The sequence below is a fragment of the Lycium ferocissimum genome, chromosome 7 (assembly GCF_029784015.1).
Source record: "Lycium ferocissimum isolate CSIRO_LF1 chromosome 7, AGI_CSIRO_Lferr_CH_V1, whole genome shotgun sequence".
NCBI classification, from domain to species: Eukaryota; Viridiplantae; Streptophyta; class Magnoliopsida; order Solanales; family Solanaceae; genus Lycium; species Lycium ferocissimum.
Window position 1 is genome coordinate 23,915,760 of NC_081348.1, and position 12,250 is coordinate 23,928,009.

Genomic DNA, 12,250 nt, shown 5'->3' on the forward strand with positions numbered 1-12,250 from the left:
TAATAAGTTTGAATAATGACTACCATACTTTATGAAGGAAAAGAATTGAAAACCTCATCCTCTGAATTTTTATAAGAAAGAACACTAATCTTGCTGAACAATGAACATATCCACACAAAAAATAAAAGAGAGAGGAACAAAAGATTAATTTACTTGGTGGAGGAACAGTAGCAAGAGCTTTAGAATCATCAGCTTTGGCAGGGGCAGACATGGTAGGAGTATTCGAAGCAACAACCGGTTCTGCTTGAGGTTGAGTTGCTACTGCAGTGGCTTTTCTGCCATTGTTAATTATAGGAATATTTATATATAGAAAGAAAGAAGAAGGAATCAAGAAAAACAAATGGAAACTAGTTGTTCAATATCTGGAGATTCTCTCTGCTGCTTTATATATACTACTAGTACAACTTTTTTGGATAGGCTAAAAAGAAAGAAAGGAAGAGTGAAGAAGTAGTGAAAGAATTGGATAATTTGGTATTGAATCAAACGTGGAGACAGTGTTGTGAACGTGTCGGCATGTGTGAGAGTGTCGGCAGACGAGTACTACAATTTATTTGAAGCACTATTTATTTACATGACACCGAAAGTGTATTACTAGTAGTAGCTTTTCACGGGAGAGAGTGGCAAAAACTCGCACACCAAGTATCACTTTTCTTTGGTAAGTTTTCACCGTAACACGTATTTGTATTTTCTATCTAAATTATTTTTAATTATTATATTATATTAAAAATGAGAAATCGCTATCTCTAAAGCATTTTTATCATTTTTACCTTTACACTCAAATTAAATATAATTAAAAACTTAGTAATTTAATAGTATTATTTTGCCCTTAAGTTAAAAAACCTTAAATTGAATTACATGAATTGGAAGTGGATCAGTAGTACTTTAATGTTCACACCAATTCAATGAATCTAATTGCCCAATTTAATTAGGTGAGCATATTCATATATCCTTCAAAAGTTAAGTAACCTTGAACTTTTTTAGCAACAAAACTATTAATTCAATACATTTTTATTGGATCATATGCATGTAAATCAACATACCTTCTAGAGTTAATGTTATAGAGTTACTATGCACGATTTCGTACTCCCTACGCTTTTTACTTTTATTTATTTAATATTCTAAAATTGATTTTCACTTTTACTGGCTACTTTTAAAGATACTCGCCAAGTTATAATTTCTTTTTTCCTGCTTTTACGCGATTAAATACTCACTTCAAATCATTTTTCAAATTCAATAAAATATGCACCAATTAATATGACATCGCAGAATTACGTGACTTATTTATTATTTTAAGAAATTGTCACGGTGATAAATTGCCTTGCGATATGCTAAAGTTTAATCTTATGTAGATTAAACAACTAACTTTGCAATTCTTGTTGTTTATCTTTGGCTTTGCTCTCTAACCGGGCTTTTCTAAATATTAACTCATTAATTGCGGTTATCCTATAAATGTTTTTTTTTTTTTTCATTCTTTGGACCTTAATTTAGATGTACGTGCACGCAATGTAAATGAAGAACTTATTGAGAGCTTATGAAAATACTTTTCTCTTAGATGTTATATAAACATCAAATACGTGAATCACTCACACAACAATCCAAATGTTTTTTCCAGAACAAATCATGTCGCATTTGCTTCTTCTTTTTTAGCACTATTTCATAGCTAAGTTATATCTGTCTTTTTCTAGTCTTCCTTGACCAGTCCATCAATGGTTTTATCTTTTATTAGGTACGTAGATCGACTGATCTCTTCATTTGAATTTCACTGCATAAAACACTGTTTGAGTATTCTTCTTGATATAATAAAATTGTCTACCGCTATATTCTTTATGTTATTTCATGTTAATGGTTGATTATAGTATATTTTTAATGACTTTATTTAAGTATCAATTGCTTATCCTTTTTATCTTAAAATTGATCAAAAAGGAAAATGTAACGATTCATGCAAAAAAAAAAAATGATACGGTAAAAAAATAGTGTTTGCGGCATCAATTCCGTAATAAAGTATTTTTGATAAACGTAGCACACATTCTTGGTGACTAGTTTATCAAAAACACACCTCGACTCAAGATTAATAAGCGTACGCAGACATATCTTTTTTTCTTTTGGTTTAAAAAATGGTGCCGCTGGCACTCTACGCGGATAATTAAAGGAATTAATTGAAAAATTAAAATAAATTAAGAGATAATACAAAAAACATCAATTTTTTAGAGGTTCCAACATCAATGGCGCTGCTTTTGATAAATAAGCATTGCCAACAGTAACACGCAAACACTCATATACTAAAGGTGTTTTGATAAACACCTATGATAGTCAAGAGGAACGCAAATACGTATAAGCTCGTATTTAAAAACTCACTAAAACGCGATACTCGCGCGTTTAATTATTATCTCTTTTAATTAATATTTGGAGTACTAGAGTTGTCAATTTTAACCAAATTTATGTAATATGATAAACTGATCTCTGAAAGTTTGATGAGCTGAGTCATTAGAGGGTATAAAATATTTCAAAATGGATTGAACTCATAATGAGGATAAAAGATTATAATGACTCAAAGTTTAATGAGTTGAGTATATTGAGACAGTAACATAGTTAAGAGCAGAGCAAATGAATTGTTCCCACGTTGAGGTTAAAAGAATATATACCCTCAACGTTTGATGGTCATTTTGCTAATAAATGTTTAGTATATTCAGTACCTATAATTAAATCAACTAGTTTTAATTCACGTTATATAAGATTTATTAAAGAATTAAACGTCCATATCAAAGACTTATTTCATTCTCAAAGGCAAAGCTAAAATCCAAAATCGCTTGAAACATTGTACTATAACTTAATTTGTGACAATACAAATTTTTTTGCCAAACTGTCAATTGGATACTCTTATTAGATTGAACCCACAAAGGAGGTAGAGTCAGCTAAGCCTGCCCTATATAATAGTACTCCCTTGTAAGTTTTCCATCGGGTCCCCAAGTTCTTCATGTTATTAATGTTCATAACTTCATATATTTTTATTTATATATTTTATCAATTGGTTAATTTTCGGCGTATTATGAGACTTGAGAAGGTTAATTACTTGCAATAGTATATATTATTTTGTATGCGTTGTACAGAATTTAAAGACATCACATAAAGTCTGAAAAGTTAGATTTACTATTTAGGAATTAAGTTCGATGCTTAATTTAAAAACTTAAAAGTTTGGAGGGTCTTATTTTTCTAAACACTTTGCCAAAATTTGCATAAAACTTTGTATATTTAAATACGAACTATCTTTTTCCGTCTATTTTATGAGTATATAAGAAAAGCAGAGAAAAAATAGAACTGAGAAGATGATGATAAAATCATAACTGGCATATATTATGTGACAAGCTTCTTCTCAATATCACTATATTATAAGCTTCATATATACGATAGACACAACTTTCTTTATATATAGGACAAGATAATTCTTCTTTTTGCAAGGGGTAAGTAGAGGATACAACCTTTAAAAAAATATATATATGAAAATCATTATCATTATTCAAGACCACCAAAAGCCAATTTGTCCACTTCAGGATGGAACCTCTTTTGACGACAACGTTTCCCATTATGTTAGCTAGATATACTTTTAAAAAATTAGACATTTTAAATTTCATTCATTTAGTTTGTTTAGATACTAAATATCTGCATTTTGATTAGTAACTTTCCACAAGTCTCTTACGACAGTTTTCGCGTTTGGTCCTATAAATTTCCAACTTTGTTTATTTTATTCTGATTGTTCATCATTTAATTTGTTTATTCATGTAGTCGTTGTGAGCCCTTTTCTGGATATTTTTCACACCAAATAAGTTAACGTGGTGAGGTCTTTGTCAAATCACGAAGCATCCATGGTTTCCTTTACTGTATAAAGAAAAATTAATATGGGCCTCATTTCGAATAAATGCCAACAACTATCATGTTCAAAAGTCGTAAAACAGATTATTATCATATATAATCATTGTAAGTAAATGAAAAGATATCTTTTCAAACTTAGCTCGTAAAATATTGATTCTACTGATCAGTTCATCTAAGTTATACACAGTATTTATCTAAATTACAGTTTGGAAGTAACAGTTCATACTATTTGGGATTTGTTATTTGATTTTCAAATATTAGTGGCTATTTTATAAATTTGAAGCTTTGAGAATTAAAAATGACCCTGTGCCATTTTTTTTTCTTTCACGTTTTTTGGATCAAGTAGGATCTGTGAATTGTGAAAAAGAAAAAAATGGAAGAATGTACATTTTCTTGTACATTCTTCTATTCAATTTTTAAATGGCCATATGGAGATAATTTTCTACTTCTTTGGCGGTACTTAATTGAAATATGCATACAATTTTTTTTCTTCAAGTACTTACTATTTGATGTTCACTGATCCTATTAATCGAAATTTATAATAACAAATCGATAAAGTATTCGCTATCACTTTTCCATTTCATATGATCAAATTCAAATTTTCTAAATGTGAAATAGAGCAATTTTAATTATTCTACTGCACTTTTCGGTGGTATTCATGAAACCACTAGCTTAATGTTTTATGGGTTCTATGCTTTTGATTCTCTTATTTTGTTATTCTATTTTCATGTGCTAAAGATATGCGTGTGTAAAAGGAGTACAAAATTTCCATTATGCAATGCTTGCTGTCCCTCTCTTTTTACCTTTTCGCTTTCCAATCATATACTATTGGCGTTTAACTTAATCTACTAGTGGGCAGTTGCCCCTAGCACGGGCCCAAATGTTGCATTTTATGTATTTTCTCAGTAAGTTTTTTCAACTATTACCTTGAAGCTAAAATTCAATACAAAATGTTGAAGCTATGTGAAATGTAAAATATCACTATTAGTGGAAGAAATCTAATTGTTATGTGTTAGCGTTGTACAACATTTGGATCCTCTTTTCCGATTCTTACTTAAAACTCAGAATGCAAAACATTTTATTATTGTGTAAAATATTTTTAATAATATCTTATTATTTATATCGCAAGCACTTAAATGTAGATTAATATGATTATGTCCAATAAGATAGAATTATAGTGTAGTGGATTTGATAAGAGAAGTAAGTCATAGAAGTATTTCTTAAAATTTGAAATTGCATGATTGTGTTTTCTGTCTTCAATTGTTTCCCAGATGTATTTGGCACTAATTACAAAATTAATACTCCCTTTAATTCAACTTGTATGACATTCTTGTTAGGTTTTTAAGCTTAAGCTTTAAAGATAAGTTGGTGTGAATGAGAAATAAAGAGAAAAGTTGAAAATTTGAGCAAAGTCCCTTTTAGAAGAAAACTATGTACCACATTGGTGGTGGAAAGCGAGAGTTGTGGGTTTATATATGAAAGCACATACTCTAGCTCATAAAGAGTTAAAAAGAGTAGTCTCCCCTCGTGTTGTCTTTGTCGCTCGGCTTTGGATTTGGTCTCATTGATTGGTAATCTTTTTAGACCAAATTTACTTTTCAATTTCATAGTTTAATTTCCATTTCTAATGTTATATAATAATATTTCCGCGAAAAAATTAATTTAAATTCGCAGAATATTCCCAACGGCCATTTCCTTTTTTGGAAAAGGCAAATCTTTTCCGAACAGGCACCATACCTGTTCAGAACAAATATTTCCGTTCAAAATTCTGGCTATAAATTCCAGAGGCTTCGCCTCATTTTTACACACACAACGAAAAATTCTGAACACTTCTGCTATTGAAAATTCTTAACTTCTTCTCTTCACATTCAGTGCATAGTTTTCAAACAAAACCTGTAAGTGTCGTGTGATTTGCTCCGGTAATTGAGTTCGCCGGAGTTCTGTAATTTACATTGCCGCCATTGCAGAAACGTTCTTCTGTTCTATCCTGGGAGGAAGTAACCGAGATCCTTGGCAATAGTGAGAGGGTTATAATCCTTAAGGACACACAAGCAACTTATGGGCTCCGAATATTTTTCTACATCTTCTACATTTCTGTTTGATTATTTTAAATCTGATTTTGATTAATAAACAGAAACTTGTTTACTAATTACTGTTTCATATTACAGAGATTAACAATCTTTCTATTATGGAAGTTTTAACTTTTTTTATTTTTTATTGTTGCTATTTTATGCAATTTTCACAACTTGTAAAAGTATAAATTTTGTTAAACTATTTAAGACTTAAACTTTAACGTTGTATCAGGAAAATTTGTCAATCATTGACATTTACAAATTTAGTAATTAACACATGTGTTTTCGTAAGATGTCAGTAATAGTTATATCTGTTTTTGTGATTTAATTGCAATTTAGTGTAGGCAATCTAAAATAATTTTATTGGAAGAAATAATTCAATTAATATTCTTGGCTAAAAAATTAAAGGCACATGAGGTAATTTAATGTACTACTCCTACTTACTAAACCAAATCAAAAGCTACTGATTCTGTTTTGTTGTGATATATACAATATTTTTTTTTTGTTAATTTGAATGTTAGGCTAAACTTTTATAATTAAAAAAGAAGCAAAGAACGGAGAAGGTTGAAAGCATTGTGTATCTGTGGAGTTAATTCCCCCAGTGGTCACTCATGTTTTGGAAATTGCTTCATAAAGTTATTTTTGTTTCTTTTAGGACTATAATATCATTGAAAAATCACTATTTTCCGTAAAAAATATTAAACACCACAAAACTGCTTCACGTACATTAAAACTCGTTTTTTAATAATAAACTTATCAAACCCATTTAATCCAACCCAACTCATATCTAATACCCAATTTTAAATCTGATTAAAAGATCCAAAGACGCGATTTTATCAAAAAATTATGTTGACTTTTCAGAGTACGCGCATTTGTATAGTCTATGATGTTTCTTATTTTATTTTTATCAATTAATTTGTTATGAATTTCATATTAATTGAAAGTATAGTGTATATTTGGAATTAAATATAAGAGAGTCTAATTCATGATTGGTATACTATACAATGCCATTTGAAAAAAAAAAATTATGTAATAAACAAGAGAAAGAAACCATATTACGAACCCAGCTTCTTCATCACTATTAACTAACAACTATTCGCTGATTGAAGAAAAAATGACATGACAACAATCAATGATAAGATCTATGGAAAAGATCTATGGAATTTAAGTTATGCATATTCAACGATTATTTAATTAGCTATATAGACAAATGGCAGAAGTCTTTTATAATTGAGGATTTAGGTGCAATAATATAAATCAAGGTCATCATCGGATTGGACGGATTGAAAAATCATCTTAGGATAAAGTGAAGAAAGAGATATTCTGATTAGAGAGGGATTAAAAGGATAAAAAATAATAATTCCTAAACATTTGGTTAGTCGTATAAGAATTCGCATAATTATAATTAGCGTTTGATTTAAGATAAGGGTAGAAAAAATATTGGGGAAACCATGCAAGACTTACAGTGTGTTTGGTACAATCGAAATGTTTTCTTGATAAATCGGTGATTTTTTTATTATATTTTTGGTGTTTGGTAATTAAATAAAAATATCTTCTCAAGAACATTTAAATTGTCACACCCCAATTTTCACAGGCGTTGAACCCGACCCTTACTTATGATAACCCGCCGACTAACGTAACGCTCATACCTCCTATCGGGCCCACAAAACATAGCATACACACGTAATGAAAAATTTTTAAAACAAACATGCCTCTTTTTTTTTCAAACCAAATAAAATCTCGCAATATAAATATTCGCTTATATAGCCGCTTGCCAAACACATCGGTAACATAATACATAGCCGGCCACAAAAATTCGACATATCATACACTCGACTGTCGGTTCTATCATAACTTCGAACACCATACAAAGTTCGATTTACAAAGACCGAGGAAATGGAGCTTTCCAACCGGAGCATCTTCTCGCTAGCATCACCGACTCATCCGCGGGTATGGCACGAAACGTTTAGCCAAGAAAGCGGGGTGCGCATTACGAAATATGTACCGAGCATGTAAAGTATAGCATACATCAAACGAGGTCACAACTAAAGTAGGAAGTTTTTAATAACACAACTATCTAAGTACTTACATCCGACACGCAAATCATGCATACTCATACCGAACGCATCGTAATCTGTCATATGGAATGACAAGGTTTTGTGGATTTACTCATTGTGATCAAACTCATCATCTGAGAACAAACTCATCACACATCATCACATATCAAATGCGGTCCATGTGATTTAATGGTCGCCAATTTATCCGGCGCCACAACACATAACTCCGGTAAGATTTCAAATCTTTATCCCCGAACACAACACATCATCACAACACATCATAAGCCATATCACAAAGATAACTTCATAAACTAATTACGGCGAGGTTGGAACCGTAACACAAAGATAACTTCGTAATATATCATAGCGCGCACGATCATATTTCCGGATCCGTGAAAGAGGTAATACAAAACGCACGAATGCATCGTAAGTAACCACACGCATACCGTACATCACGTACTCAACCGAATGATCAAAACGAACTTTTTTTTTTTAAAAATCAAAATCATAGTCAAATCAAGTTTTCCCGAATCTCACCCGTGACATTTCAAACCGAATCGAAACCGTGGTTACGCATCAAAATCATGGGCATAAAACCCTTATTTCCAACTGTATAAGTAAATAATCATAACAAGAAAATATTAATTTTTCCGAAAAATCCATAAAGGTAGCATAGAAGGGCCGCGGGCCCCACGGACGGGGCCGACCCCCGTCCGAGCCCGACTACGAGGGTAGGGGAGAGTGATGTCTTATGAACTTATATATTATGTTTTGGGGCGTTTCGAGGTCGTATGCAAAAGGACGTTTAATTCCCGAGTCGTTTAAGAACAAGTCTCCTTTCTAAAACAAAATTTTTGAAAATAGAACTCTTTTTGAAACCTTAAAAGTTTAATCTTACAAAAGACATTTGGTCATAACTCACCCGCGTTTTTTAAAGATACGAACATCAAGGAAATTATACGAATTGCTTACACAACATTCCAAACTCAACCCTTTATCGAAGACATACAAACCATAATTTTTAACTATACTAAGGATGCCAACAAGACAAGCAAATACGCATTCACAAATATATTCGAGATTTACGAATGGAATTTCCCGAGGCACAAATTATATCATACCTTAATTTCGTCTAAGACATGCCAAAAAGAAAAGAAGTGGTAAGCTTCACATACTCCGGGTTTGCTTCCTAGGCTAATCCAAACTCAACTTCAAAATTACAATAACATCATCGAACATTAGTCATACCGCTAAAGAATCCAATTCCAAACCATTGCTTTTTCTACCAAAATTTGGGCAACTTCCCCTATATATTCACCAACCCCGAGATTTCGACTCGCTAATATCAACAACAACCAAACCAACAACCATCCATACAAGATTTAAGAACATTTTGACAATCCACAAAGTATTCAAGACAATTCAAACAACATACTATGAAACCCGAAACCTTCCAACTTAATGAATACGACAATAATACGTTTCTTTCTCTTTCAAATTCTCATACTACGTCAACAATTCCCTACATTACCAAATTACCTTCATAATTATAAGGAAACATAATAGAACCATGTTGACTTCCAAATATACCCGCAACACTACAACTTCGACATAAGTCGTTATACCTTTTATTTTCGTCACATAATCCACAAGAAACAACAACTAAACATTACATAGAATTTGTTCATCACACTCCTTCAAAACAGCCCCATTCGGCCACTACACCATTCACACACACAACTTTATGAATTTCATCCATTTCAACACATCACAACATGTTCAAAACGTCCACAACAATATTAACCAAACAAAAATAAAAGTTGTTCAACATGCCTTCACCAACAACATATGATAAGCTTCACTACATATTCCATAACTTTATGAACTTCATTCATTTTTTACACATCACAACAACATACAAACAAGCTATATACAATTAGTCCACTATCCCATACAACACACACAACACATGGCCCTCAACACTATATATACGGCCAACATACCACACACCCTATTTTCACGAATTCCTTTCATTTCTACGCTCCACAACATGTACAAATCATTCACAACACATCAAAAATAAGATTGAATCTCACCTTTTCCATTGAGTTTCATCACTTTCTCCCACGGATAGCTTGTGGTTTGCATGGAAGAGATGCTCCTCTTGCTTCAACAACTACTCCATGGCGAGGACCTCTTAATTATAGAAGGATAAGGAAAGAATTTTCTCTCTCAATTTCTCCATTTAATCGATTGGTTAGTCGTCATGGCCGAAAGTTCTCCATCTTTCTTTCTCCATGTTTTTGATTTTTCCAAGTGATGAAAATGATGAATTATGAGAACCTTGTCATCTTTTAGCCACTTCTATAATTTGCACACATGGGGCCCACACACACTCACACATGGTCTACCACCTGTGGCCATTTGCAAATTTTAACTTTTCATAATTCATTTTTTGGTCCCAAATTTTTCCAACTTTCATTCTCTAATTTTTCCTTATTCCAATCTTACCCTTAACACTTCATACCAACAAAGGATGAATATGCACTTTCGAGACAAAATCAACAAAATTAAATTAAAAGTCTTGTCCATACCTGCCGCAACCAACTTAGAATATTCCAACGTACGAAATACTTGGGGTGTAACATAAATATAGAGTTTAAGTTTTATACAGCTGTTGGTGTAAATAATTTTGGATCTTTCGGGTATTAAATCACCAATATTATTTGGGTATAAAATAGCGTCTTTTCTTTTTTAACCCGATATAAAATCGGGTATAAGACATGGGTTAGGTTGGATTAAATGAGATTGATGAGTTAAATTAGGAGTTAATTTCTTAAAGATCACCCATGTTTTGATAATTGCCTTGTAATATCACTTTTGTTTCTTTTAGGACTAGAATATCACTCAAGTATCACTATTTTCCTCAAAAAATACACCCCCCCCCACCCCAATTCTCTCCTAATTGGCATGCCATGTCACATTAATTTTTTTTTTAATAATAAATTTATTTAACTTATCAAACTCATTTAACCCAACTCAGCCCAAACCCATTTAACCAACCCAACCCGTATCCCACAACTTGAATACTCTCAACCAGCAGAAGCAAATCTTGAAATGTTGCTTACCATATTGGACATTAGTATTTTTTCTAAACCAGAGCAACAATAATTAAAATTATTACTATCACAGATTATTGTATCCAACTTTGTTCAATGTTCAATTTATACTAAGGAATATTAAGGGATAAGGCACTATTACCCCCCTGAAGTTGCTACGACACACCTTATCTTTTCCTGTGTCCTATTATCCCCCTAAACTTATTTAAAATGGAATAATTACCCCCTAAACTTATTTAAAACGGAATAATTACCCCGCTAAATGCTGATGTGGCAAGGAGAGTGTGTTTTACTCTCTTCGAGAGAGTGAGAAACATAAAAAACGGGAAAACTTAATTTTTTTCTTAAAATATGAAAATAAATCTAGTTTTTCAAATTTAGTTTTAAAAAAGGGATTTTCCACATTTTAAAAAATAATTAATTTTTCCAAAATTTTATAAAAATTCAGTTTTTTCACATTTTGACAAGAAAAACACTTTTTCCGGATTTTATTTGAAAAATAAAAGTGTCCTAAGAAAATGAAATCACGAAAATCAAGATTTTTTAAGACATTTTAAAAACATAATCAAGTTTTCATATTTTTAACAAATTCATTTTTCCATATTTAAAAAAAAAAAAATCATGTTTTCAGTTTAAAAAAAAAAAAAACAAACGGGTTTTTAAAAAAAATCAAATTTTCAATTTTCTTTTTTTTTTTAAAACTGGTTTTAAAAATCATTTTTTTTAAAAGAAAATTCAATTTTTAATCCATGTTTTCAGTTTTGTTTTTTTCTTTTTTAAAGAAAAACAAATAAACACACATGTGGCAAGGAGAATGTATGTCACTCTCCCATATGAGAGTTGGCATCGCTTTTAGGTGTAACAGGACTTCAAAAAGGAAGATGTGTATCGTAAAGAACTCTGATTAGTCAGGGTAATAGTGCCTTATCTCGAATATTAATATCTTCGTTCGTGATAATCATGGTGAAATATTAAAAAACATTTGGTTTCCATATTCAGGGAATTCCGGAAGGAATATAATATGCATACATGAAAAGTGATGCTTGTAACTGTCAGAAACTTTAGTAAATTGACGAGGGAGAACAAGTTATATTTCTTGATTGGAAACACTAAAGAAAATTTGATTTGCATAGTA